The 26782-nt window shown below is 35.0% G+C and overlaps 1 protein-coding gene and 1 long non-coding RNA gene across 2 annotated transcripts in view; both read left to right on the top strand.

The window, feature by feature from the left end:
* LOC126778880 (synaptotagmin-7) overlaps window positions 1-26782 on the top strand; it is a 336569-nt gene that overhangs the window by 43621 nt on the left and 266166 nt on the right. The window lies entirely within an intron of this gene.
* LOC126778954 (uncharacterized) lies at window positions 7007-19244 on the top strand. Its single transcript, XR_007670258.1, has 3 exons — window positions 7007-7150; window positions 18882-19053; window positions 19127-19244. It is a non-coding gene; the product is annotated as an uncharacterized LOC126778954 (long non-coding RNA).

The following is a 26782-nucleotide window of genomic DNA, read 5'->3' as shown; positions in this document are numbered from 1 at the left end:
GTTCTTACCACAGGGCCATCTCGGCTTTTTATCTCTACGAGTCGTACTTATAGGATACTATACGGATCGGATCGGATCGGATATTGGATCTTATAAAGACTATAAAAGTACCTTAAATATTATTGGATATTGCTAATCTTTGCTCTTTAACTATATGGGACTTAATTCAATTAATATTTCCGGAATTTATATTTCCGTTAAAATGTATGATTCCTATAAAAACGTACAGTATGTCCTTTCCTAGGGTGCAAGCTTCATCAAAATCGTTTCAGTAGTTTAGTCCTGCAAGCGTAATAGATAGACAGAGAGTGGTCTTTACATTTACGAACACACCATTTTTAGCTATTCTAAACTATCGTTCACATCGTTGACGAACCGGTTGGCGTGGTTGGTGGATGCTTGCCTTTCACGCCGAAGGTTGTGGGTTTAATTCCCACCCAGATCAGATATTTGTGTGCATGAACATATCTGTTTGTCCCGAGTCAGGGTATAATTATCTATATAAGTATGTATTTACTCAAGAAAAATAGTATTTGTAGTATATCAGTTGTCTGGTTTCCATAGTACGAGCTCTGCTTAGTTTGGGATCAGATGGCCGTGTGTGAATAATATCACAGAATATTATTATTATCTAAGTCAAGGAAAAGTCAGTCAAAATTTTTGTTCAATGTAGAATTATTGTTCGTTATAAACATCCAGTTCGGAAATAAATGCCTCACACCTAAGAATAACTCAGAAAATTCGGATTTATTTTTCAACAATTGTTATTACTGCACATTTATTCATATTACTGTTTGAAACGGTCTGGAGGCGATAGTTTCATTCCCAAGGTGTGTTATCATTTAAGACGTCATTAGCTTTATGATACTTTACTTAATGTTTTTTATTGATGACGCAATTGAACATGTACTAAAAATAAAGTTTTTATACTATAATCATACTAATAAAAAACCAATCGACATAAAACTTTCTTAATTAATATTATAATTGGAAGATGGACATAAAATGTAATAGTTTATACTTTAAAAATATCGTAATTTCAAGGCATATAAAATGTAGTGAGCAAAAATATTGTATATATTTTAAACAAAGCTTATTATTTCGACGTTGGAGCGAAAATAATCAGTCCAGCCGTTTTCAATGCGAACGCTTCTAAAACTTTAATAGTTTTGAAATATGAAATATTGTTTAAAATTTCGCAATATTATATTATATTTTTTTAAATAAGTCAAAGAAATCATTTTTTTTTAAATACCACAGAATCTTCTAGATGTTTTGTTTATAAAATGATTTAAAAATATAACTGATTGAAATATAAGACAGCGAGACTGTGCCGCTTTCATTAATATAGATAATTAAATTTTAAACGAGAGTGATTTCAAACTCTTTCGTAGTATGTCATTCTGGCGAAATATAAAACGGCAGCCATCATCGACGGATCACCGTTAATTTTAATAACGTTTGAATTATAACATACAATTAATTTACCTAATGACTCTACTTATACGGAAATTTATTTATTTTAACCCGAAATGCGAATTGCGATGTTAGTATTCATTGATTACCATAGAGATTATGTAAATTTGTATAAACAGTCGACTATGTATTTCAGTTAAACGAAAGAGTAACGATCGTATTTGAATGAATATTTTCTAGTTCGGTAAAATTAGATTTAATGAATTTCCGTGTTATGGCGATTTAAAAATGGTCATGACATAAGTATGAAATATAGAATCTACTTATATTATTGTATGTCATTGCTGACGGTACAGAATGACGTCCGTTATGTATATTCAGAATTTTTCAGCGCATAATTGCAACTTCTTTTCAAACTCCGCTTAATTCCAGATCGCTTAGCTGTTCTTTTTAATATCATTCGTATTATACTAGATATGTCACGTGCTTCTGTTTTAATTGAAAGAAATTTATTTAAACTTAGTCAAGATTCAAGCTTCTTAATTCTAAATAAAAAAAAAACAAATTGGAACTAGATAAAAAAATAAATGTTCAAATATAAACTAACTTCACGAGGCGCGATGAGGCATCTTGCGGGCTGGCAAGGCGGGGGCTTGAGCTAATCATTATTCCTGACTGTACTGGCCGTCGTCGTGTTTGGACTCTACTATCAGTTACCATCAGGTGGAGTAGATTAATTTACCTTCCCGGTAAATATAAAAAAAAAGTTGACGTTAAGCAACACATTAGAGTCTGTGATGATCCAGTAGGAACATGAGTTTTTTTTCTGAACACAGCTCTCCAGGAGTAAGCCCAAAAAAAGTTAGGAAACCTGATTGTGACAAAAGAAATTCAGACACATGTGCTTTTATCTGATCTAAGTAACAACCAATTCACCAATTCGTCTACTTAAATGCAGACGAGATATTTTCTCAGCAGTGGGAAAAATTGTCCAGCAATAAGCATTAGAAAAGCTGATATTGAATCAGTTGCGTTACCTTTTAGTTCAACAAGAGCCAGTCAGAATCCCGTAGAGGCTTTGACCTATTCAGTTTCACGTATTTCTTAGAATTTTCGTTTTTTTAATTAAATGCCTTTTTTAAATAAAGCAGTTTCTCTGAAATGGATAATGACCCACATATCAAATTTTTGTTTTGATATCGTATGAAGTATGAATTATAAATTGCAAGAAATATAATTGTAGATTTTTGTATTAAATAATTTATAAGAACAAAATAATCTAGGAAACTTCTATTAGTAAAAAAACAACTTTTTAATAATATCTTAACGCTTTCAGAGACAGTACCTTGGACTTAACATATAACTTATTGTTTTATTTATAACATAGTTAAGCTAAGCTAAGATAGGTCTGATGGTAAGAGGTCACCACCGTTCATAGATATTTGCTTTATAAAAAATAATAACCAATTCTCAGATCACCAATGCGCCACCAACCTTGGGAAATACCTGCTACCAAGTGACGTTATAACGTCTGGCATTCACTGTTCTAAAAGTGTTTGAACAAAACACGATTGAACCAATCAGCTCAAGATCTGCCTTAAACCTACCCATTAGTCTAACGAGGCATACTACATATAATTAAAAAAATGTTGAAGTTTAATTAATAGAGTAATTACTTTAGTATAAATTAATCTTTTTCCCGAAGAGAAGGCGTTTTTTCATTACATTATAAAGAACTTCAGTCAGCTTAATACATTGTAATTCGTTTCAGCTTTTAACGTTGGCATTATTGAAGCTAAGATTTTTTAAGTAGCTATCTCTGTTTTGTAATTAAATAACTTGTAAAGTGATCCAGCTACTTTTAGTGTATTTTTAAATTTAATAGTTCTTACTTTATTGATTTAGTTGATAGATCCTGAAGTCTTGGGTTCATATTCCGTGCCAGGCCAATTAAAGTAATTGGGCTTTTTAGTCAAGAAATTATAAATATCAGCTCGGAATAAGGAAAGAAGTGTTACATTCATAAGCATCGGAAAGAATTAAGCAATTAACCATCTTCCAAATTAAAAAAAAAAAACAAAAATCTATTATATATCACAAAAACCTTTTCTCCGGAATTTCATCAAGCCGGCATGTAGACTTAAAACTTTGTCAATATTTTGTGGAATGCGTTCAAACTCGGATAAACACAAATGTTGTTTTTTATGTGCTTAATTTGTGTTTATAATTCATCTCGTGCTCGGTAAAGCATCGTGAGGAAACCTTCATCTGTCAGATAAAAATAAGACACATGTATATCCACCAATCCGCATTGGAGCAGCCAGGTGGAATGAGCTCCAAACATTCCTCCAATGGAGAGAAAGCCTTAGCCCAGCAATGGGACATTAGCAGGCTGTTACTTTACTTATATAAGCAATCGATAGGCAAAAGAGAACCAACAAAAAAAAACTCAGTGTATATAAAATATATATGCATTCCGTACAAAATTATCTTTATAAACTATATATTTTTATTAATAAAATGAAGTCAGTCCAGTTAGAGTAATTTATCATTATATATGTACTCAGTATTACAAGTATGTTGTATGTAAATCTGAGGTTAACACTTTAGTATTTGGTGCTGGAATTCAAGCTCAAACTTCGCAATTTCCTGAGAACCAGCCTGCCTGTGACATGTTGTGTAATCTATTTTAGACAAGCTCTTTATAACCTAGATTGTTTAGCAAATTATATTATAATTATAAAAATTATTTAAATGTTAAAACTTTTAAAATGTATTTGTGTGCTGGTTTTACAAAGCGTAAATATCTTAATTTCAATTATCATTATATCACAGCGTGGTGAAACGGTTTTGTGACCTGTCTGGGTAGTTAGCACCAATTATAAATATTCTACCATTAATAATTAATACATAGTATAATATTGTTGTATTCTGGTATGACGGGTAAGTGTAACTACAGGCACAGATGACATAATATCTTAGTTCCCAAGGTTAGTGGTGCAATGACGATGTAAGGTATGGTTAATATTTCTTACAGCGCTAATTTCTATGGTCAATGATGATCACTTACTATGGTGATATTTGCACGTCCACCTATCCAGTATATATAAGAAAAAGTCCAGATACATGGAACAGTGGATAGCACGTGTGGATTTCGCCCAAGATCATAGGTTTGAATCCGACTTGTACTATTGAAATTAAACATGCTTAATTTGTTTTAAATCTTTAAGTTAGGGATTCCCAAATGCTGGGCATATCAAGTCGAATTAAAAATGTACGTTATTTAAGTTGACTTACAAGTATATTTGAACCGCAAGACCACAAGATTTTATTATATGTAAACGTACCGTACCGTACGTGGTTTGGAATGTACATAGCACCAAGAAGAACTGATATAGTAAAGCAAGATCCTATATAATAACTCTTTCTATCAATTGGGATACATATGTATAATTAACATACATACATAATTTTTTTTTTTTTTTTATAGAATAGGAAGGCGGACGAGCATATGGGCCACCTGATGGTAAGTGGTCACCAACGCTCTTAGACATTAGCATTGTAAGAAATGTCAACCATCGCTTACATATCCAATGCGCCACCAACCTTGGGAACTAAGATTTTATGTCCCTTGTGCCTGTAATTACACTGGCTCACTCACCCTTCAAACCGGAACACAACAATATCAAGTATTGCTGTTTTGCGGTAGAATATCTGATGAGTGGGTGGTACCTACCCAGACGAGCTTGCACAAAGCCCTACCACCAGTATCTAATACATAAAATACATAAAATATGCTGTCTGAAAATTAACAAATTTATACATAATAATGCCTTTAGTAAAGTTTAAACTGCTACTTTCATTAACAAAAACGTAAAAATATTTTAATTTTTATAACACAAAGTTGATGCTATTTTTAAGCCTGTATTTTTGTAGAATTATTCAATTTTATTGTTTATGTAATATTTATTTCAAAGGTATTTTATTTAGTTATAATGGCTCATATACTTATTTATTCATTTATTCTTAAGCTATGTACAGTCATTTGTATTGTTTTTTTATTTTAATTTTATAATATATAAAATTAAAATAAAAAACAAAATACATGTACAAATTTATAGAAAGAACGCGCCGTCTAAAATATTTATATTATATAATACATATTGTACCCAAGACGCTTGTACTATCGCCTCTGTACCGCTAGACCTCACCCTTTGGGCTAAATCATAATAATAATTTTATTGTGTAAGTATCTGATTTATTATCAAATATTATTATTTAAAAGTTCAAGATTAAAGCGTTAATTATGTATGGATTGAAATAATGACTAACAAAACTTTCAATACTATTCCGTAACCGTAACAGACTGTGAATTTCCCACTTCTGGGCTAAAGGCCTCCTCTCCCTTTTTGAGGAGAAGGTTTGGAGCTTATTTCATCACGCTGCTCCAGTGCGGATCGGTGGAATACGTATGTGGCAGAATTTCAGTGAAATTAGACACGTGTAGGTTTCCTCACGATGTTTTCCTTCACCGTAAAGCACGAGATGAATTATAATAACAAACTAAGCACATGAAAATTCAGTGGTGCTTGCCCGGGTTTGAAACCACGATCATCGGTTAAGATTATTATTTTTTATAGTATAGGTAGACGGACGAGCATATGGCCACCTGATGGTAAGTGGTCACCAACGTCCATAGACATTGGCATTGTAAGAAATGTTAACCATCGCTTACATCGCCAATGCGCCACCAACCATGGAAACTAAGATGTTTGTCCCTTGTGCCTGTAATTACACTGACTCACTCATCCTTCAAACCGGAACACAACAATACCAAGTACTGCTGTTTTGCGGTAGAATATCTCATAAGTGGGCGGTACCTACTCAGATGAGCTTGAACTAAGCCCTGCAAGCAGTAAAAAAGTAGAAAAGGGTTGATTTATGCATGTAAATAATGCACAATATATAATAAAATATACAGACACGTAATGTGGATGGTTGTGAGATTTGGTATGGTTAAAGTTTATACGGAGAAGAAGTGTAGACAACTAAAATATATGTAAATATGTGTTATAAATAAATTATATTTAATAAAATATAACAGTATACGTTCATACTGCCAATGTCAAACGCATAGTTCATGCATTCGTTTTTACCTTCTTTTATTGCAAAACCGACCAGATTTCACTAAATTTAATACAAATATTTACGCATAGAAGAAAAAAAATGAGTCACACTTATGCACTTATAATATGTCATACGCATTTGAGTAATATCACTTGAAAATTAAATTAAATTTATTCACTGCAAAAGTAATATACATTATCATAACATACATAGATAATTTAATTATATTTAACGGAATGTAATGTATTGCTTTATAAAAAAATATGTACTATTATTTATTAAATTTGAATATTTAATTTAGTCCACAAATTCGTATCCGCTTTACAAACTTTAATGCGAAGAGACTATCACTAGCAGCAGAACGCTACGTTACGTAGACACGCGCAGATACGCTACGAAAACCGTAACGGCGTAGCCAGTATTGTCCTTAAAAGCGTTCAGAGCGCACGTCTATATGCCTCTCCTTCTAAATCTATCCATCTCTCTCTAATTTCGCGATATTCATCCTTCAATAAAATAAAGCAATAGTGAAAAGTGATAAAAAAATTAGTGATATTTTACGATTGTTATCAATTTATTTCAGTTATTAGTGTTAGTTACGTAACAGGTTGGTATATATATATATATATTATTTTTATATATATATTAAATATATACATAAATGTTCAATTGAAAAGTCGATTATATATTATATATATTTTATGATATAACAAGAGTGCTTGAAAGTAAACAATGGGAGTACATCCTTCTTTGGACCGTGTTTAAAAATATATAACGAAAAATCTTCGCTTATAAATATTGTCGTGTTTATTTTAGGTATCTGAACCAAAATTAATTTTAAATTATATTATTTTTAATATTTAAAAAATATTAGCCTTCGTTTCGCTTATAAACAATTCTATAATGCTTTTTATGTATAAATAATTTAATATTTATATTTTATGATCTATTTATTATATATTCCGTTTATCAACACGATTCCATTTCTGTCAATCTAATTATTTTCTATTTTGAAATTTGTAATAATCAAAAATACCGTATCCTTGTTTAGTTATTTGCCTGATATCAAAATATTGTATTTTTTAAAGTGTTAGGGAGAGGGAGAGTTAAAAATAATTGAATTTGAATTGAATTTTAAAAGAAGACTTACGTGTACATTAGCATAATAATTTCAAATGATTACACGTGAAGTACTAATGATTCAGAATGTAAGTTCTATTGACAACTGTAAAAACTTATTAGTTATTCTTTTAAATGAATTATGATAACTTTAAATATTTAAGCATATACACTTATTTATATAATTATAATATATTATTTTTTAATTATATATGATCTTACTTCTCAACGCTTATCATTGATGTGTCTCTTTCTGTCATCATTGATTCGTCATTCAAAAGAAGAAGGCACAAAATTTAACTATCATATATGTAATTGAATAATGTTTTATGTTCGTAAAAATGTACATAATAATTTTATAGAGAACCATTAACTTGTTATCTCGAACTATTTCGATAAATTAATTATGATCAGTATTTTCCTTAAGAAAGAGTTAATGCCAAATTTCTTGCCGGTTGCTCTCGCCAGAATCTTTTAAGTCGGCAGTAGCATCAATCTTTTTCTGTAATAATTTAATGACTTATTTTTATTGTTTTATATCTTATTTAATGTTATGTCAAGACCTTATATAGCATTATTCGAAACAAAGTATATTGCGATTCAGAACAATCTATTTTTAAATGATATAATGGTAAAAACAATTGACTGTATTTCTAAATGTTTTTATTTATTTATTTATTTATCCCAATCTAACTACCAACAACAATACAACAGAATAACACATAATGTGGGCTAAACAAGATAAATTGTACTTTTAATTACAGATAATTACAGTATGCGTATTATTTTTATATGAACTGAGTAACTTAAATATAACATTAGTTAAATTTTCTAATCGTTAATAAATAACATATGATAACAATATATAAATACATCCTTATAGAGCAAACATATCAAAAATAAAATTACAATATCAAAATAAAATAAAATTAAAATTTATTGTACTTAGTAACAATAATTAGATTTTAATAATTAAACTAAAAAATAAACACGTGGACAGAAGGAAATTAATAGACAAATAATAATACTTTTTCACCAAAGCATCTATAGCCTAGTAGATAAAATAATAGATATTCATGATATCAATATATAGATTCAAATCTGTGCAACCAACTTGAGCTTTAATTTGCTAAAACCATGATGACAGATAATTAAGGTATGTGTTCTGGATGGTAGGGCTTTGTGCAAGCCGTTCTGGGTATGTATCACCCACTTATCAGATATTCTACCGCTAAACAGCAATACAAAGTTTTATTGCGTTCCGGTTTGTAGGTGTAAACCAGTGTAACTACAGGCACAAGGGACATAGTTCCCAAGTTTGGTGGCGCATTGGCGATGTAAGCGATGGTTAACATTTTTTACAGTGCCAATGTCAATGGGCGTTGGTGACTACTTACCATCAGGTGGCCCATATGCTCGTCCAAGGGACGTAATATCTTTGTTCCCAAGATTTCTGGCACATTGCAATGTAAGAAGTGGTTAATATTTTTTACATTGTCAGTGTCTAGCGTCAGTGTCGATGACCACTTAACGTCAGGTAGCCCATTTGCTTTCGTCCACCTACCATTAAAAAAATTTATATTTTAAAGTGAATATTATATTTAAAAAAACGTAATTCAAATGAATCTTAATATATATATAATACAAGGTTATAGACATATGTAACCTTATTTCGTTTTATGAATAGGTTCACGAGAGAATTAGGGTATTCCGGTAATATCAGGAGAAAGACTCTATTTCTCTGAATAGTAGGATTTGTTCCTACAAAATGAGGTTTCAGGTGCGTCCTTTATAAGATGAAATAACACATTTTCTTGGTTTCAGTAATTTTATTTTCCTTTTATAAATAAAGCGTGGATTAATTATTATATTATATTATTTTCGTGTATTTTAATGAGTTTATTAATTATCAGCGAAACCCGGCAAACGTATGGCCTTGCCTGTTTAATAATAATAATTCGCTCGCGTTATAAATAGCTAAATATCAATTTCGTTAGCGCTTTCTTCAATGAAGGATTTTCATACAAATTTCATCCCCTTTATCACTTCGGAGTTAATTTATAAAAATCCTTCCTTCTTACCTACTTTGTAAACCCGTATGCAAATATACATAGTGTCAGATCAAGTAGTTTGGGCTTTATGTTGATATGTCAGCCATTTATTCTTATATATATATATATATATATATATATAAGGTATATATAACTTTCTGCTATGTTATCCCCGCGGTCATTATATGTGCACTAGATATTTTTATTTGCTATTTATATTTATTACTTTAATGTATTAAATGATTATTATAATTTAGAATTATAAAAAGTATGTATAAATATAGCCTGTATTCGTCCGCAGTTTGTGTTCAGTATAACAAATATCCTTCCTTAATATTCCTTGGGATTCAAGCTTACTTAACACAAAATTACATCCAAATCGGTTCAGTGACTTAACCGCGAAAGCCTAATGAACAAGCAGACGGAGTCACTTTCGCATTTATAATATTATTATAGGTTCATATTTTACACTCGGATACATATTAATATTAACCGTCGAGGACTTTTTAAAAGCTTTTAGCATTACAACTTATCAATACTTAGTATTGTTGTGTTCCGGTTTGAAGGGTGAATGAGACAGTGTAATTAAAGGCACAAGGGATATAACATCATAGTTCCCAAGGCATTGGCGATGTAAGCGATATTAACATTTCTTACATTAGGCGTATTTGGGCGTTGGTGACCACTTACCATCAGGTGGCCCATTTGCTCGTCCGCCTACCTATTCTATATAAAAAAAAACTATTCCCTTGGAAGGGGAACTTTATGAGGGATTCTTATCCACTAAGTTTGAAGAGCCTGGAACATTCCTGAAGAACAAACAAAGGTTTTTACCTATTTGTGTCCCCAAATGTCAGTGCCTTTGTTGTATCTTTAATTTGTTTTAATGCTATTTTAATGTGTCTCCATGCTTATTACCACGCAGCATCACAATCTACGTAAATATTAAGAATTGATTGAAGTATGGTATTTATATGCAATATAAATAACTAATGCGTGCCAGTTACTTGTCTTTGGAATTCTGAATTCCATAGACGATCTAGATAATATTCGGCCAGACTGTCCATAATCGCGTCAAGATTATTAAGTTGGAATAAAAAAATAAAACAGTTTTGGCTATTTATGTAGGTAGGTACGTGAACGAGCAAATGGTCTCTCTGATAGGTGGTCACCACCGTTTATAGATCTCGACGAATTATTCAATACGGTCGTAGACTTATGACAATCGATAAGTAAGATACGATTCTATATTGATTTTGATTTTAATACCAATCATCCCTTAAATCGCCATGCGCCACCAATTTCTGAAACTAAAATGTTATGTCCCATGTGTCAAGTTACACCGGCATTCTTTCAACTCCAAGTTAATTTCCAATTATGCGTTCTATTAAGTGGATATACGTCCTTAAATAATGCAATTAAAAGTCATGGGTCGCAATTGAACTAACGCCGTAATTTTATTAATATATCCATTAAGCAAAAAGCTGGTTGGTAATATATATATATATATAGAACTATACATATCATTATCAATTTATGTCAATATATGACACGCCAGGTAGATGCGCGGTAGCGTGTCAAGCTAAATTCAAGCTAACAGAACTGGCGAGCAACACCGTGTGTAATATTACACGAACCATTTGGAGCCACTTTTGACCCCCTCATAACTCAAAAACTGTTTCACATAAACATGTCAATTTAAAAAAAAAACGAGATGGCCTAGTGGTCTTAATGGCCGCGTGAATCTTAACCGAAGATCGTTGGTTCAAACCCGGGCAAGCACCACTGAATTTTCATTTGCTTAATTTGTATTTATAATTCATCTCGTGCTTGACGGTGAAGGAAAACATCCTGAAGAAATTAGATACATGCAGGTTTCCTCACGATGTTTTATTTCACCGTAAAGCACGAGATGAATTATAATTATAAATTAAGCATATGAAATCTCATCTCGGCTTCTATTGAGACTTGCGAGATACGTATGTGCTCCAAATTTCATAAACAAATCTCAAACGGTTATTCAGATATTAACGTCCAAAAATCGTCGTTTTTATCACTGACTGACCTATAGATCATAACTCATTTCTTTATGTTGTTATAAATAAATTTCAGGACTGACCATTGAACTCGGCACCCATTCAGATCTCACTTCTTATGTCGTTGAAGTCAACACCCAAGGCATATATTATAATATTGAACTTAGCTCTCATTTCACATTTATGTTTTTGATGGGAATTTAATTATTACGAGATAAACCTCACTTATCCTTAGTTCTATATTTAAATCTAGTGTGTACGTTCGCGTAGTGATCGAAATTCGACTATAATAACTTCAATCAACTCTAAGTCACATCATTAATATATACAGTGTTCTATCTTCATACAAAGGGTCGAAACGCATGTCATACCCTAAACGCTGACGTGACCCGAAATAACGTTCTATTTTCAAATTATATTTTTGAACAGAGAACATATTTTACAAACAGATGAAAAAATGGTTCTGAACTGTTTTTCTTTGTCTATTTTTTGTTGATAGTAAAAAAATATAAGCATAACGTCCTAGGGCATTCTGCTTTGAAGTAATGCATCTTATATTAATACTTTGTGTTGCAGGCGAGCTTTGCTCGCAAAATTTAGTCTCGTCTTTTAAATTAAGAAATAAATACAAAGAAATCAAAATATTGACAATCACTTTTCAATATATAAATTTAATTATTTATTAGAATCGCTAAGAAACTCATCTGTGTTAAAGGATATTAAAAAATTAATGAATTTTCATTAATTTTTTAATATTAAACTATTTCACTATTTCAAAAATAACTTTGTTATTCCTGACACCGATAATTGTTATATTTCAAATAAAATAATCCCGCTGAATTTCTCACGCCGGTTCTACTCTATATTGAATGGTTTCGACATTAGCTTTGTAGTCTGATATGTCATTTCAAGTATAAGCTCACTATAATATATATAAGCGAAATATCACGAGATCTTTAAAACTATCCGCTCGATTTAGTCGAAATTTGTCACAAATATAAGGAGTATTCGTGACAAATTTCGACTAAACGCCCTCCCACCCCGACGTACACGCTCACTAAGAACGGATTTTACGTAAATCTATCTATCCAAAATATATTTTTCTTCTTATCCACCCGTGCGAAGTAGGAACAATTAGCTAGGTTATTATACTATCCCTCCAAAAACAAAACTAATTATCCTAATTAATATTATAAATGTGAAACTGAGTTTGTCTGTTGGCGTTCACGTGTTAACTAATTAACCGATCACCATGAATTTTCCCGAACACATTGTCAGGGTACCACTTACCTATACTCACAAGTGGGTTAAGTGGGCGGATACTACACAAAACACACACAGAAATAAAATCAATTTTAACTTATTCTATAGACAAGAAAATTTTGACAAAGAAACGATTTCCACTGTTACATATTTAGGTATTTTTTTTATAGAATAGGAATCCATTACCTAGAAGATCACTGTCTAATTAATGATCGTCAGTACGGGTTTCGACCAAAACGGTCCACAGGTGATCTTCTAGCGTACGTAACGCACCTCTGGGGTGAAGCTATCGACAAGCATGGAGAATCGTTGGCTGTCAGCCTCGATATCTCCAGGGCTTTCGACAGGGTCTGGCACAGAAGTCTTCTCTCCAAGCTGCCGGCATATGGTCTGCCTACTCAGCTATGCACCTGGATTGCCAGCTTCCTACACAAGCGTAGCCTTCGTGTTTTAGTTGATGGTTGCGCTTCACAATTCTATGTAGTAGTGCTGGGGTCCCCCAGGGATCTGTGCTATCTCCCACACTCTTTCTTTTGCATATCAATGATATGCTCTCTCTTGGGAACATACATTGCTATGAAGACGATAGTACAGTGCATGGTGGATACCACGGACGCGCAGTGGCTGGGCGAGCGGAAATTGAGGAGAGGCGGAAGGATCTTGTCATTGAACTCGATAGGACATTAGAGCTCATCGCCAAATGGGGCTCTCACGGCGAAAAAGTCAGCATTTTCCCCTCCTCCTTCCCTCTGTGGTACTCCGCTGGTGATACAAAGCAAAATCGCCATGCTGGGGATTGACGTTCGCTGCGACATTCCATCGTCCATCGAGGCTATTATAAAAACAGCTTCACGGAAACTCGGAGTTCTGAACAAGGTGCGGCGTTTTTTCACGCCACAACAACTGTGCCTGCTGTACAAAACACAGTCTTGCGTGGAATATTGCTCGCACCTTTGGGATGGCTCCGCTAAGTACCTACTGGAGGCCTTGGACCGGTTGCAGTGACGTGCCGTACGCATTATTGGCGACGTAAAGGTCACAAACACCCTTGAACCTTTACAATTGCGTCGTGAGATAGCAGCACTGAGCGCTTTCTATCGACTGTATCACGGCGAGTGCTCTGAGGAATTATTCTCTCTAATTCCTGCTTCCCCTTCCTTCTTAAGTCCACGCGAGCTGGTTCTCGATGTCACCGCCTAACTGTGACATCAATTCCATCGCGAACACAGAAATTTGGCAACTCCTTTCTTTGTCGCACTTCGAAAAATTGAAATTCCTTACCAGCTCTCGTGTTCCCCTCCTCTTACAACCCGGGTTCCTTCAAACGAGGCGTGAAGAGGCATCTTGCGGGCCGGCAAGGCGAAGGCGGCTAGTGTAGAACGTTTTTCCCGTCTGTACTGGCCGTCGTCGCGTTTGGACTCTACTACCACTTACCATCAGGTGGAGTAGAGTCATTTGCCCTCCCGGCGAATATAAAAAAAAAAAAGGCGGAGTAGAATATGGGTCACCTGATGGTAAGTGGTAACCAACTTGCTTGCGAGCTTGCACAAAGCTCTACCACCAGTAAAAGTATAGTCTAAACGCTATTTATATATAAAATATTTTTAGAAAATAGATTATCATTTTGATGAAAGTTCTTTTGACATATTGAGAGCAATGTTTCACGGTCAAATTCGAGGATAAATATTCTATGTTTGACGTTCGAGAGAAAAGTTTGTATGCGGAGTTGAACTTCTGTTACGTGTAGTGACGTTGAAAGAGCTTAATGTTTTAAATTTATATAATAAAGAAATATCTATTTCAAACACACTGTATATAATGTATACTAATACGGAAAAAAATCTGACTTTTAAAGAATCCAAATAATATTAATAAAAAAATAAAAACGGATAGGAAATTAAGTTTGTAAAAAAAATGTGACATCAAACTCACTCGATGTTCATAAGCAGACTAATAATTTTTTTAATAACGAAAAATAAATTAAAATATTTTGTATATAAATACTGTTTATTTTTATTTACAATTTAATGTGGAAGATTTTTTAGTAGCAAGTCCTGAACGATTTCGGTCAAGGCCACCATTGTAAACGAAGACTAGCCAAGTCCAGGAGACAAACAATTGGCATGCCAAATGGACGTCGTTGATTACTTATTCTTTAATAATTTATTGCTGAACAAAGTATATAATGTACAACAGACTGGCTTATTGCTAATAGCGTTGACTACCAATCATACTTAGGAAGAACAAGAACCAACGCTTATAGACGAGCAAAGGAAAAATTAATAAATTTACAGAGTAATATTTACTGGTGGTAGGGCTTTGTGCAAGCTCATCTGGATAGATACCACCCACTCATCAGATATTCTACCGCCAAACAGCAGTACTTAGTGCTGTCGTTTTTCGGTTTGAAGGGTGAGTGAGCCAGTGTAATTACAGACACAAGGGACATAACATCTTAGTATCTAAGTTTGGTGGCCAACACCACTTACCATCAGGTGGCCCATATGCTCGTCCGTACCTATAATATAGAAAAAAAAAACTTATTTTTATACATATAGATACGTATAAAACTTTCTTCGGTAATTTCTGAGTTTTCACGTTCAGACAGACATACAGACAGACGTTACTGCTTACTGTGCCAATGGTAATGGGCGGTGGTGACTTACCATCGTGTGCCCATTGACTGCAAAATACGCTTAAATGTCTGAAAATGAATTTTACGATAATATTTATATCATCTAAACGACCCACACATCAAAGAAGCGTATCACCGCAAGTTTTCAACATTTCACGAGTGAGGTACGAAATGAGTTCCACAAAATAGCACCGCTAATCCAAAACAGTCATACAAGCTAGCTGATAAACACGAAAAGTTACGATGCTTTAGGTTAAAAACAATTTACGATCGCTATAAAACTGCCAGTTTTTAATTTTAAAAAGGCGGATTTATAATTTTTTTTAAATGCGGAATTAAATTATGCAACGAAAGCCTCGTTAGCGACAGAACCGGATGATGTTTTAAGGTTTTATCTGATATTTATTGTAAGAACACACGCCTCATAGTCAAACTCTAATATTTGTTTTAAGTTAAATGTTTTTATTTTAAATATAAAAGGATATTCCGATGATAAGCCGTGACCGTCTTGTGGTAATTAAATGTAAATATAAATCGAGAATCGCGGGTTCATTCTCGAGCAATAGCCACTGAATTATAATAAGCCTAATTTGTGTTTATAATTCATATCGGCGGTAACAACAAGTGAAGAACCCTACACAAATTATCTTCAAAACTAGAAGAGGCTTAAGCCCACCAGCGGGATACATAGACTTTACTATTTACCACTCTAACTAAGCATGGAAGTTGAGAGTTAGAAGTAGAAATGACTATAACTCCGTGAAACTTAAACGAATCTGTAACCTTTCACATCGCTTAGCAGTACATCGTTGAGCTTTTAGAAGCTTTTTACAAATTTACACCAAAATGTTTCAAGTCAACCACTTTTAAAGAGCGCTTATTATTTTTTATATAGTAAGAACACTATTAACTATGGCATATTGATTATTTTAATGTATTCCGTTTTTCGTTATCGAGCCGACATGGCCCAATGGTTAGAACGCGTGAATCATAACCGATGATCGTGTGTTCAAAACCGGGTGACCACCACTGAATTTTCATGTGCTTAATTTGTGTTTATAATTCTTCTCATGCTTGACGGGTGAAGGTAAACATCGTGAGGAAACCTGCATGTGTCAAATTTCATTGAAATTTTGCCACATGTGTACTCCACCAACCCGTATTGGAGCAGCGTGCTGGAATAACCTCCAAACCTTCTCCTCAAAAAAGGAAAGGAGGCCTTAGCCCAGCAGTGGGACATTCACAGGTTGTTACTGTGATACTGAACTGTGATTCCGTGTTTACATAATTACTCTGGTCACCAAGTATATCGCCAAGGGAACCAGAGTTTACCCTGCCACAGATAAGTCTGCCAAGACCACTTTACCAGTAAAACATTATTATATTTAAAAAGTTAGCTTTAGCTTTGGGTAAAAATACGATACATTTTATCTTAAAAGGGTTCTTATAGTTTGGTGAAAACTTCACACAAAGATAAACGATATAACGACCAGAGGGGAAAGGAAATATTTTAAGATAGCTGTTTAAAGTACGTACCCTATTATTAATATAATAAATATACAAATACATGCACACTATACATATACATATATATTATTACTAAACACACATACACGTGAACATTAAGCGAGAGTTGCGAGTTCGAATAAAAAAAATTATCTTTCATAAATTTATCTATCTTAAATCATTTCATAAATTTATCTATCTTAAATCTATTTTCCTAAGTTATCTTTTGTCATTTTTCGTATCTATTCTGGTATGTAAAGTAAAATTTAAATAAACAGGCTCACACAACAAACCGAAACACAGCTATACAAAGCGTTGTTGTTTGTTGTTAAACGAGCTGTGTGGATACACAGGCATGTGCAAAGCCCTATCACCTGTATAAATGTGAATCGGAAGACAATATTTTATGCACACATAAAATACGATGCCGTCTCTATAGCGATCAATTTCAACAAGCTCGCGGATAACTCCGAATAAATCGAGCCATGAAAATTCTAAATAGAAAGAGAATTTTTCATATGTTATACGATACAATGAAGTTTTCATCTTAAAACGATAGACGGACAAGAAAAATTATTTACAATTACGTCACAAATGTGTCATCTTAAAGTATAATATTCACTTAATACATTAGTATAAATAAAACATAAGTTCTTTTTTTTATAGAATAGGAAGGTGGATGAGCATATGGGCCACCTGATGGTAAGTGGTCACCAAACGCCCTTAGCATTGTAAGAAATGTCAACCATCGCTTATAGCCAATGCGCCACCAACCTTGGGAACTAAGATTTTATGTCCCTTGTGCCTGTAATTACACTGGCTCACTCACCCTTCAAACCGGAACACAACAATATCAAGTATTGCTGTTTTGCGGTAGAATATCTGATGAGTGGGTGGTACCTACCCAGACGAGCTTGCACAAAGCCCTACCACCAGTAAATATATATATATAAATAAATATATATATATATATATATATATATTTGAATATATCTGAATTGCTGGATCTCGTGTAAGTTCATGTAATTTATACAAATTTGTATTTTTTTTAAAAGAGTGTCTACTGAGTTTCTCGCTGGTTCTTATCGGTAGAATCCACATTCTTAGTGGGTTGGGTTAGGTTAGGTTCGTCAGAGCATCCAGTGGTTTTAGTGGGTAAGAATCCCACATAACCCAGTTCCCCCCCATGGGAGTTGGGTACCTTTCTGAAGGTTTCCACTGCTTGAAAAAAAAAAGGTTCGTCAAAGCGTCACGGTAGCATGCGAAAGCGATCCCGTGGCGCTCCACGTTAAGACGAAAAGGGTACCGCTGGTTTTTTAGTGGGTACCGACGAGCCCCACATACCCCCATTACATTCCCAACTGTTCCCGTGGGGGAAATGCGTAAGGCGTTTTTCCAGCATTAAAAAAAAAACAAAAGAGTTCATAAGTAAAGGTAAAAGTAAATTTTTAACAAAAACTAACTTAACAATTAATAATATAAAAATACTTGAATTTTTTTTTGATTCTGCTTAATATCACGTTGTTATATTATTAAAGTTTTTTTTTAAATATATAATTACGCTTACCCAAAGATATAATTTTATTTTTTAATAAAATATTATTTGACGTTTGAAATTAGGATCGCTAGAGTTAATAACATTTACGTAACGAGTATTTTCAAGCACTCTTGAATTATAATATTATTCATACAGAATAAAAATAATAACAAATATTAATATCTTTTCAGATTAAGAAAACGAACTGTTACCGTTTAAAAAAGAACTTTATTTAACGTTAAAATATTTGTAAACAACGATCGCACTGTGATAAAGTAAATCGACGAGAGAATTATAAAAAAAACATGTTCGCGCGTTAATTGTTGCCATATTCAAAAATCGAATGTGTTTCCATTTGGAAAAGTAAGTGTCATTTTGATTTTAGTGTTGTCTTTACTTGTTATCTGTGTTAAAAAATTGTGGTTTTTGGACTTAGTGTCGCAAGAATCGACGATGACGAAGAATTTTTTGACCGTGACCAATATTGTTAACGAAGGTTTCAAAGGCGCCAAGATCTCCCAGCTCGGGCTGTCCAAGTATCTTTCGCAATCACTGTAAGTATTATTTATCCATATAAGCTTATAAACGCACACACAAATTGTTCAGCAATATATGACAGGTATCAACTCAACTCATCAATATAGTAGGCTTCTTCCCGACTTAACTAGTCCGGGGACGAGCATTGAAGCTTTCCCTATTACTCGGAAAATTTCAAACTGGCAACATTAATCGTCGGGTCATTTTAAAGGACTGAAAGTTGAAGCCTTTTCAGCCAGGGATTTTGTACATACTTATAACTGTTCTGTAGCTTTTAACATAACCTCCGCAGATTAGTTCCGTTTACGCAACAAGCCAAGCAAATATAAGCTTCATTTGAGACACTTTGTTTATAAAGTACCTATATACTTTATTACATATGAATTCTATTTTAAAACATTGACTAAAATACTTGATCTAATATTATTTTTAATTTGATTAAGTTATGGTTACTTTGCATAATAAATAATTTCCAAAAACACATAAAGCTCACGCGTAATTGCAATATAAATATTGTTATTCAACGTTAACTGATGTTCATCCTTGGTTGAAACACAAAGCTAAACTTCACGCTTATATATCATTCTCGATTTATACTTGTACCCATTTCCCCTCTTAGGATTGTGTTCCATTCGTACATGCTGTACAAAGCGATTATATAATATAAAGTAATAAAAACAAACACGAATAAAATGATCTTTTATTTGTTATATGGCTTATAATTATAACTAGGCTTATGATTATATATTTCTAACGTAGAATTTAGTAAAATTCTAATCTAATTTGTAGATATTTCACTACATTTTTGAAAACAATGTCACACCACCACATCTGTCTGTTTGTACGCGATAAATTAAAAATCTATTGAACGAATTTTCATACGGTTTTCCCCAATGGACAGAGTGACTCATGACAAAGATTTTGTTGTGCAATTCATAACGGTTCTGAGTAAATTGGCTGAAATGTGACGATAATTATTAAAGATAAGATAAAACATTAATGTCAGTTTATTTTAATTTCTTCTATTAAAATCAAATATATTTTATCATTTAATACAAATTAGATATTTATTGATTTGTATTTAATGGAAACAAACGGTACATAATAAATTTTATAAATATCCAATATTGACAATTAATTACTAACAAAAAATTCCAATGATTGACTAACACAGAACAGGCTTAGATGCGACGGATAACGGATAAAATTATCAATCAATTAGAAATTATATGAGAACTAGCCAAGTCAGACCTTCGGCTTCAATATATTATCCTAAGTAAGAATAAATAATAATTTATGTTGTTATAAATAAATTTCAGGACTGACCACTGAACTTGGCACCCATTTACATCTCACTTTTTTTGTCGTTAAAGTCAACAACCAAGCCGTATATCATAATATTATACTTAGCTCTCATTTCACATTTATGTTTTTGATAGGATGAAATATATCACAATCGAAAATCATCTGGTAATACTTACTACAACTCATATTTAGAAATATTTTTTTAGCTTACTTAGTCTTGTTTACAGGGACATAGAATATTTCCTTACGCCTAGCATTTATACGCAGACAATGGAAAAGCAATTTAGAGAGCAGATAGAGCGAATCCATATGAATATTAACTATTAAAATCATATCGTTACCTCTTCTATAACGTCGGTTATATATACAACCTACGCGAGTGTCAGATATTTTCTATGTAATAATGTTTATATAATAATAAAAATAATAATAATATCCTGGGACATTATTCACACACGGCCATCTGATCCCAAATTAAGCAGAGCTTGTACTATGGAAACTACACAACTGATATACTATATGTACTACTTTTCTTTTGTAAATACGTACTTATATAGATAATTACACCAGACACAGGACAAACAGACATGTTCATGCACACAAATGTCTGTCCTGGGTGGGAATCGAACCCACAACCTTCGGCGTGAAAGGCAAGTATCTACCAACCACGCCAACCGACTCGTCAAATATATTCGTGATATATGAAAGGTTAGATCAATGCTTAATTCTTATTATGGCTTGTATTTATTGCCATAGAGATTATGAGAATCAACCTTGTATTAGGAGCATAAATAATAATTCATTGTTTCGTATATTTATCTATTTTCATATTATACAGATTACCCTCACATTATAGTAAAACAATGTAACAGCCATACAATAATATTATACAATAAAAACAATTATCGTACCTTAGTAATACTTGCCGCTTGCAAGGGAACAACTGAACTTCTCTAGAGGTGTCCACGCAGGCCAAGGCTCCTTGGGGTAACTGTTCGGGGCGATGGCCCCCTGCAGTGGTGGCAACGCCGTCTGCAACTACAGACGGGTCACTGGGTAGGTTTATTGTCCATGGTGTCTGATCCAGAGGGGTTCACGCCGCAGAGCGATCAAGCCTTGGCGATCGGCGGCGGTCTGTAGCGGAGTGGTGGGGCCGCGTTGTCTTTGCCCGTCGCTCAGCGAGGTCGAGCCCGTCGGTGGTTGCCGGAGAGCGCCCATCAGCCAGCGACGAGGATGCAGTCAATGTTGAGTGAGGTCGCGTGGTAGTCCTATTAGGTCCGGTGGTCGCCGATGGTATGGCGCGATACACCGCAGGTGCTGGGATAGCGCTCCGTCGGCGCGCGCAAACATAGAGAATCTCAGGTGGCGAACGTGGTCATCGAGGCTCTCCATACGCAAATCTCTGGCTATCACTAGGTTCCTCACGTAGCGAGGGGCAACTGAATTTCTACACTTGTTCCTACTCTTTAATATGGATGACGGATGAGTCAAATTAGTGTTTTATTAATATTATCCATTATACATAGTTTATATATATTTAACATTATTATGTAATTTACCTATTTATTAAGTTAACTAAATTAATTCATCTATTGTTATATTTATATATCTATCACGCGCGGCAAAACGGAAGATCAATTTTTGTACATATATATTGTTGTTATATATTTATACCAATATTATTATTGGAAAAGTAATTCTGTCTGTGTTGACGAAATTTGGTATATAAATGCAATGGATTAATTTTAAACGTTTTCCGGGACCCTGTTGTAAAAGTACTTAATCCAAATAAGTTTTGCGGTTCACCAAGATATCAGATAAATAAATATGCACAGTATTATAATATGAGTTGCGCGTAAAATGTCCAAATATATTTTTGTCTCAATTTTTTTGATTACATTGAAAATAAATGAAAGATTTGTGGCTTTGTAAGGCGATATCAATGAAATAGGTCTGAATGTGGAGGTAACGGCTGACCGGAATCAATTCAAGGCAAACGTCAAGCCTAAGTAAATTGGTGGTAGGTTACAGGGGTGTTGAACGCGTGAATCTTAACCGATTTACGTGGGTTCAAACCCTGGCCAGTATATTGAATTTTCATGTTTTTAATTTGTATTTATAATTCATCTCGTACTTCGCGGTGTATGTGTATACCCGCATTATAGGAGCTTGGTGGAACAAGCTCCAAGAATTCACTTCAATAGAATATGAGGTCTTAGCCCAGCGATGTGACATTTATACTGTTAATTTTTATGCCAAATCTTACACTATTCCGTGCGCGTAATATTCCTTGAAAGGGGTAAGAATTTTTCTCATCACTTTTATTTTTTTAATGTAAGGTCCTGAAAAAACTATTTTCGAAGTTTATATACAAATTCAAGTTATTTTTTATTATAGATGATTTAATTATTATATATGTATATGAAACATTTTCTTCGATAATTTTTTTGCAATATTGTAGATAGTAACATAATCTCATTGCTGTAGAAATTTCGTAACTCCCGATCAAAAAACTGCGACCAGTAGATTTGATAGGTCTCTCGTGATACCCAACACTATATACCTTTATACCTATTATGTATATACATAGAAGAACAATCTTGTTAACAATTAATATATATTTTAATGACAATTGTAATCCTGGTAATGAATATATAAAATTCCCCAAATCATTTTGTTAATAGTCGAAAAATGCAATTCAAATGCATGCAATTGTATGCCAACACCGAGCGTTGCAAGTATTGCTGTTATTGAAGCCATTTAAATGGCAACGCGCCAGCTTCAACAAGTTAGTAGCAACGATAACAAAATGTACTTAATGAAATACAACTTTAAGTTTACTTAAGGCTTTATATACTATATGAATCTAAGTTTTAATTACTGCCCAAGGGGTCGTTTACGCTTCAATGAAAAGTTAACAATTTCTGAGATGAAAAGTACAAATTAGTGATACTGACTAAGCTCGAGGTCTTTTATAAACAACAATATTATATAAAGATTATTAAAATTAATACTAAAAGAGTTCTAGACTTTTCTGGATGATTCTGAAATTTTTTTTTTTTTTTTTTTATATCGCCGGGAGGGCAAATGACTCTACTCCACCTGATGGTAAGTAGTAGTAGAGTCCAAACGCGACGACGGCCAGTACAGACGGGAAAAACGTTCTGCACTAGCCGCCTTCGCCTTGCCGGCCCGCAAGATGCCTCTTCACGCCTCGTTTGAAGGAACCCGGGTTTTAAGAGGAGGGGAATACGTGAGCTGGTAAGGAATTCCATTTTTTGGAAGTGCGACAAAGAAAGGAGTTGCCAAATTTCTTTGTTCGCGATGGAATTGATGTCACAGTTAGGCGGTGACATCGAGAACCAGCTCGCGTGGACTTAAGAAGGAAGGGGGAAGCAGGAATTAGAGAGAATAATTCCTCAGAGCACTCGCCGTGATACAGTCGATAGAAAGCGCTCAGTGCTGCTATCTCACGACGCAATTGTAAAGGTTCAAGGGTGTTTGTGACCTTTACGTCGCCAATAATGCGTACGGCACGTCGCTGCAACCGGTCCAAGGCCTCAAGTAGGTACTTAGCGGAGCCATCCCAAAGGTGCGAGCAATATTCCACGCAAGACCGTACCTGTGTTTTGTACAGCAGGCACAGTTGTTGTGGCGTGAAAAAGCGCCGCACCTTGTTCAGAACTCCGAGTTTCCGTGAAGCTGTTTTTATAACAGCCTCGATGTAATCCCTTGGACTAAGGTCGCAGCGAACGTCAATCCCCAGCATGGCGATTTTGCTTTGCATCACCAGCGGAGTACCACAGAGGGAGGGAAGAGGGGAAAATGTTGACTTTTTCGCCGTGAGAGCGCATACCTGTGTTTTCTTGGCATTAAACTCAACAAGATTATCAGAGCCCCATTTGGCGATGACCTCTAACGTCCTATCGAGTTCAATGACAAGATTCTTCCGCCTCTCCTCAATTTCCGCTCGCCCAGCCACTGCGCGTCCGTGGTATCCACCATGCACTGTACTATCGTCTGCATAGCAATGTATGTTCCCAAGAGAGAGCATATCATTGATATGCAAAAGAAAGAGTGTGGGAGATAGCACAGATCCCTGGGGGACCCCAGCATTCACTACATAGAATTGTGAAGCGCAACCATCAACTAAAACACGAAGGCTACGCTTGTGTAGGAAGCTGGCAATCCAGGTGCATAGCTGAGCAGGCAGACCATATGCCGTGTGATACGTACGCTAGAAGATCACCTGTGGACCGTTTTGGTCGAAACCCGTACTGACGATCATTAATTAGACAGTGATCTTCTAGGTAATGGATCAGTTGGTTGTTTAAAATCCGTTCCATCACCTTACAAAGTACTGAGGTGATAGCAATTGGCCGATAATTTGCCGGGTCAGACCGATCCCCTTTTTTGGGAACCGCTTGCACATTAGCTCTTCTCCAAGCCTCCGGCACACTTCCCGAAGAGAGAGAAAGTTGGAACAGGCGCGTTAACACAGGAGACAGCTCCGCTGCGCACTTCTTCAGCACTATGGCTGGTATTCCATCGGGACCGCTAGCTTTCCGTACATCAAGTGATTGCAGCTCCGCACGCACATCACGTTGCCTGATTTTAATGTCAGGCATCGTATGGCCACATGCAGGTATTGTAGGTGGCAGTGCACTACAATCATCGATGACGGAATTGTCGGCAAAGAGTTTAGCCAGGAGATCAGCTTGCTCTTGTGGACTGTGAGCTAGCGATCCGTCCGGATTTCTGAGCGGTGGCAGCGAAGGTTGGCAGAAATTGTTTTGCACAGACTTGGTCAGACGCCAGAAGCTACGGGAGCCCCTAGGATGCGAAACAAGGTCATGACCAATCTGTACAATGCGCTGTGCATCCGCTCTCGTGTATGCCTTTCTACAGGACTTGGAATTTTTATTATAGTTTGCTTTCAGTGAGTCAATGTTAGATGCCCCGCTAATGCAGCCGTTGATCCACTTGCGATATGCCGCCTGCTTAGCTGATACAGCATCGGCACATTCACGAGTGAACCAACGGTTACGCGTACTCCTACTGACGAGATCTGAGCTAGGAATGTAGTATTCCATTCCCAGCATGATCCCGCCAGCAACAGCAGCGGCACTAGCTGTCGGGTCATTCCCACTGAAGCAACGTTCCTTCCAAGGGACCGACGCATAGTAATCGCGCATACCGTCCCAATCCGCCGACTTATAGTGCCAAACGCGACGTTTGCATACCGCTAGTGGCGGCAGCTTGGCCTGTGGCACTCTGGTAGAAATAAGGCTGTGATCCGAAGAGCCAAGAGGAGCCTGAACCACAACCTGATATTCCACCGGGTGAGAAGTCAGCAGAAGGTCCAGTAGAGAAGGTGCTTGCCCATCAATGTCTGGGATCCTGGTGGGCTGATCAACCAGTTGGGTCAAGTCATGTGTGAGAGCAAAAGCATGAGCAGTCCTTCCAGCATGGTCAGTTTTGAGGGATTTCAACCAGGATTCGTATCATCACGCATAATTATTTAAAACTTTAATAACAATACCTAACACTAAAATAAATATCGTTATAAACGTATTCTTCTTCTTCGTCGTGACACTCTTGTCAGAGTGGTGGTGGTCGCCATGAAGTATTATGTTATGGCGCAGATGTTATTCGCCTCACGAGTCTTCGCCATAAGTGCCTATTAGTGGTAAGCCTGGTGCACTCATGTAAAGGACCGCCAACAGTTTTATTTGGTCGGTCCAAAACGTATATTGGTATTTAAATACACACCACTCCACATCCCCACCATCTACATTTTTTTTATAGAAAAGGAAGGCGGACGAGCATATAGACCACCTGATGGTAAGTGGTCATCAACGCCCATAGACATTGGCAATGTAAGAAATGTTAACCATCGCTTACATCACCCATGCGCCACCAACCTTGGGAACTAAGATGTTATGTCCCTTGTGCCTGTAATTACACTGGCTCACTCACCCTTCAAACCGGAACACAACAATACTAAGTAAGTAACTGTTTTGCGGTAGAATATCTGATGAGTGGGTGGTACCTACCCAGACGAGTTTGACAAAGCTCTACCACCAGTAAACAATATGGGTCATAGAGCTTACAATTGCTTAGCCAAACGATTAATGGAGTCTTCATTGTTTGTTATGCTGTAACATATTATAAGGATAAAGATTTGATTGCCGGGCCTAGTTATTGGAATTTTTATTTATTTATTTATTATCTTCGTTGTACACAATTT

Source organism: Nymphalis io, chromosome 27, assembly GCF_905147045.1.
Source record: "Nymphalis io chromosome 27, ilAglIoxx1.1, whole genome shotgun sequence".
Lineage (NCBI taxonomy): Eukaryota > Metazoa > Arthropoda > Insecta > Lepidoptera > Nymphalidae > Nymphalis > Nymphalis io.
This window is presented reverse-complemented; position numbering and strand designations above follow the sequence as displayed.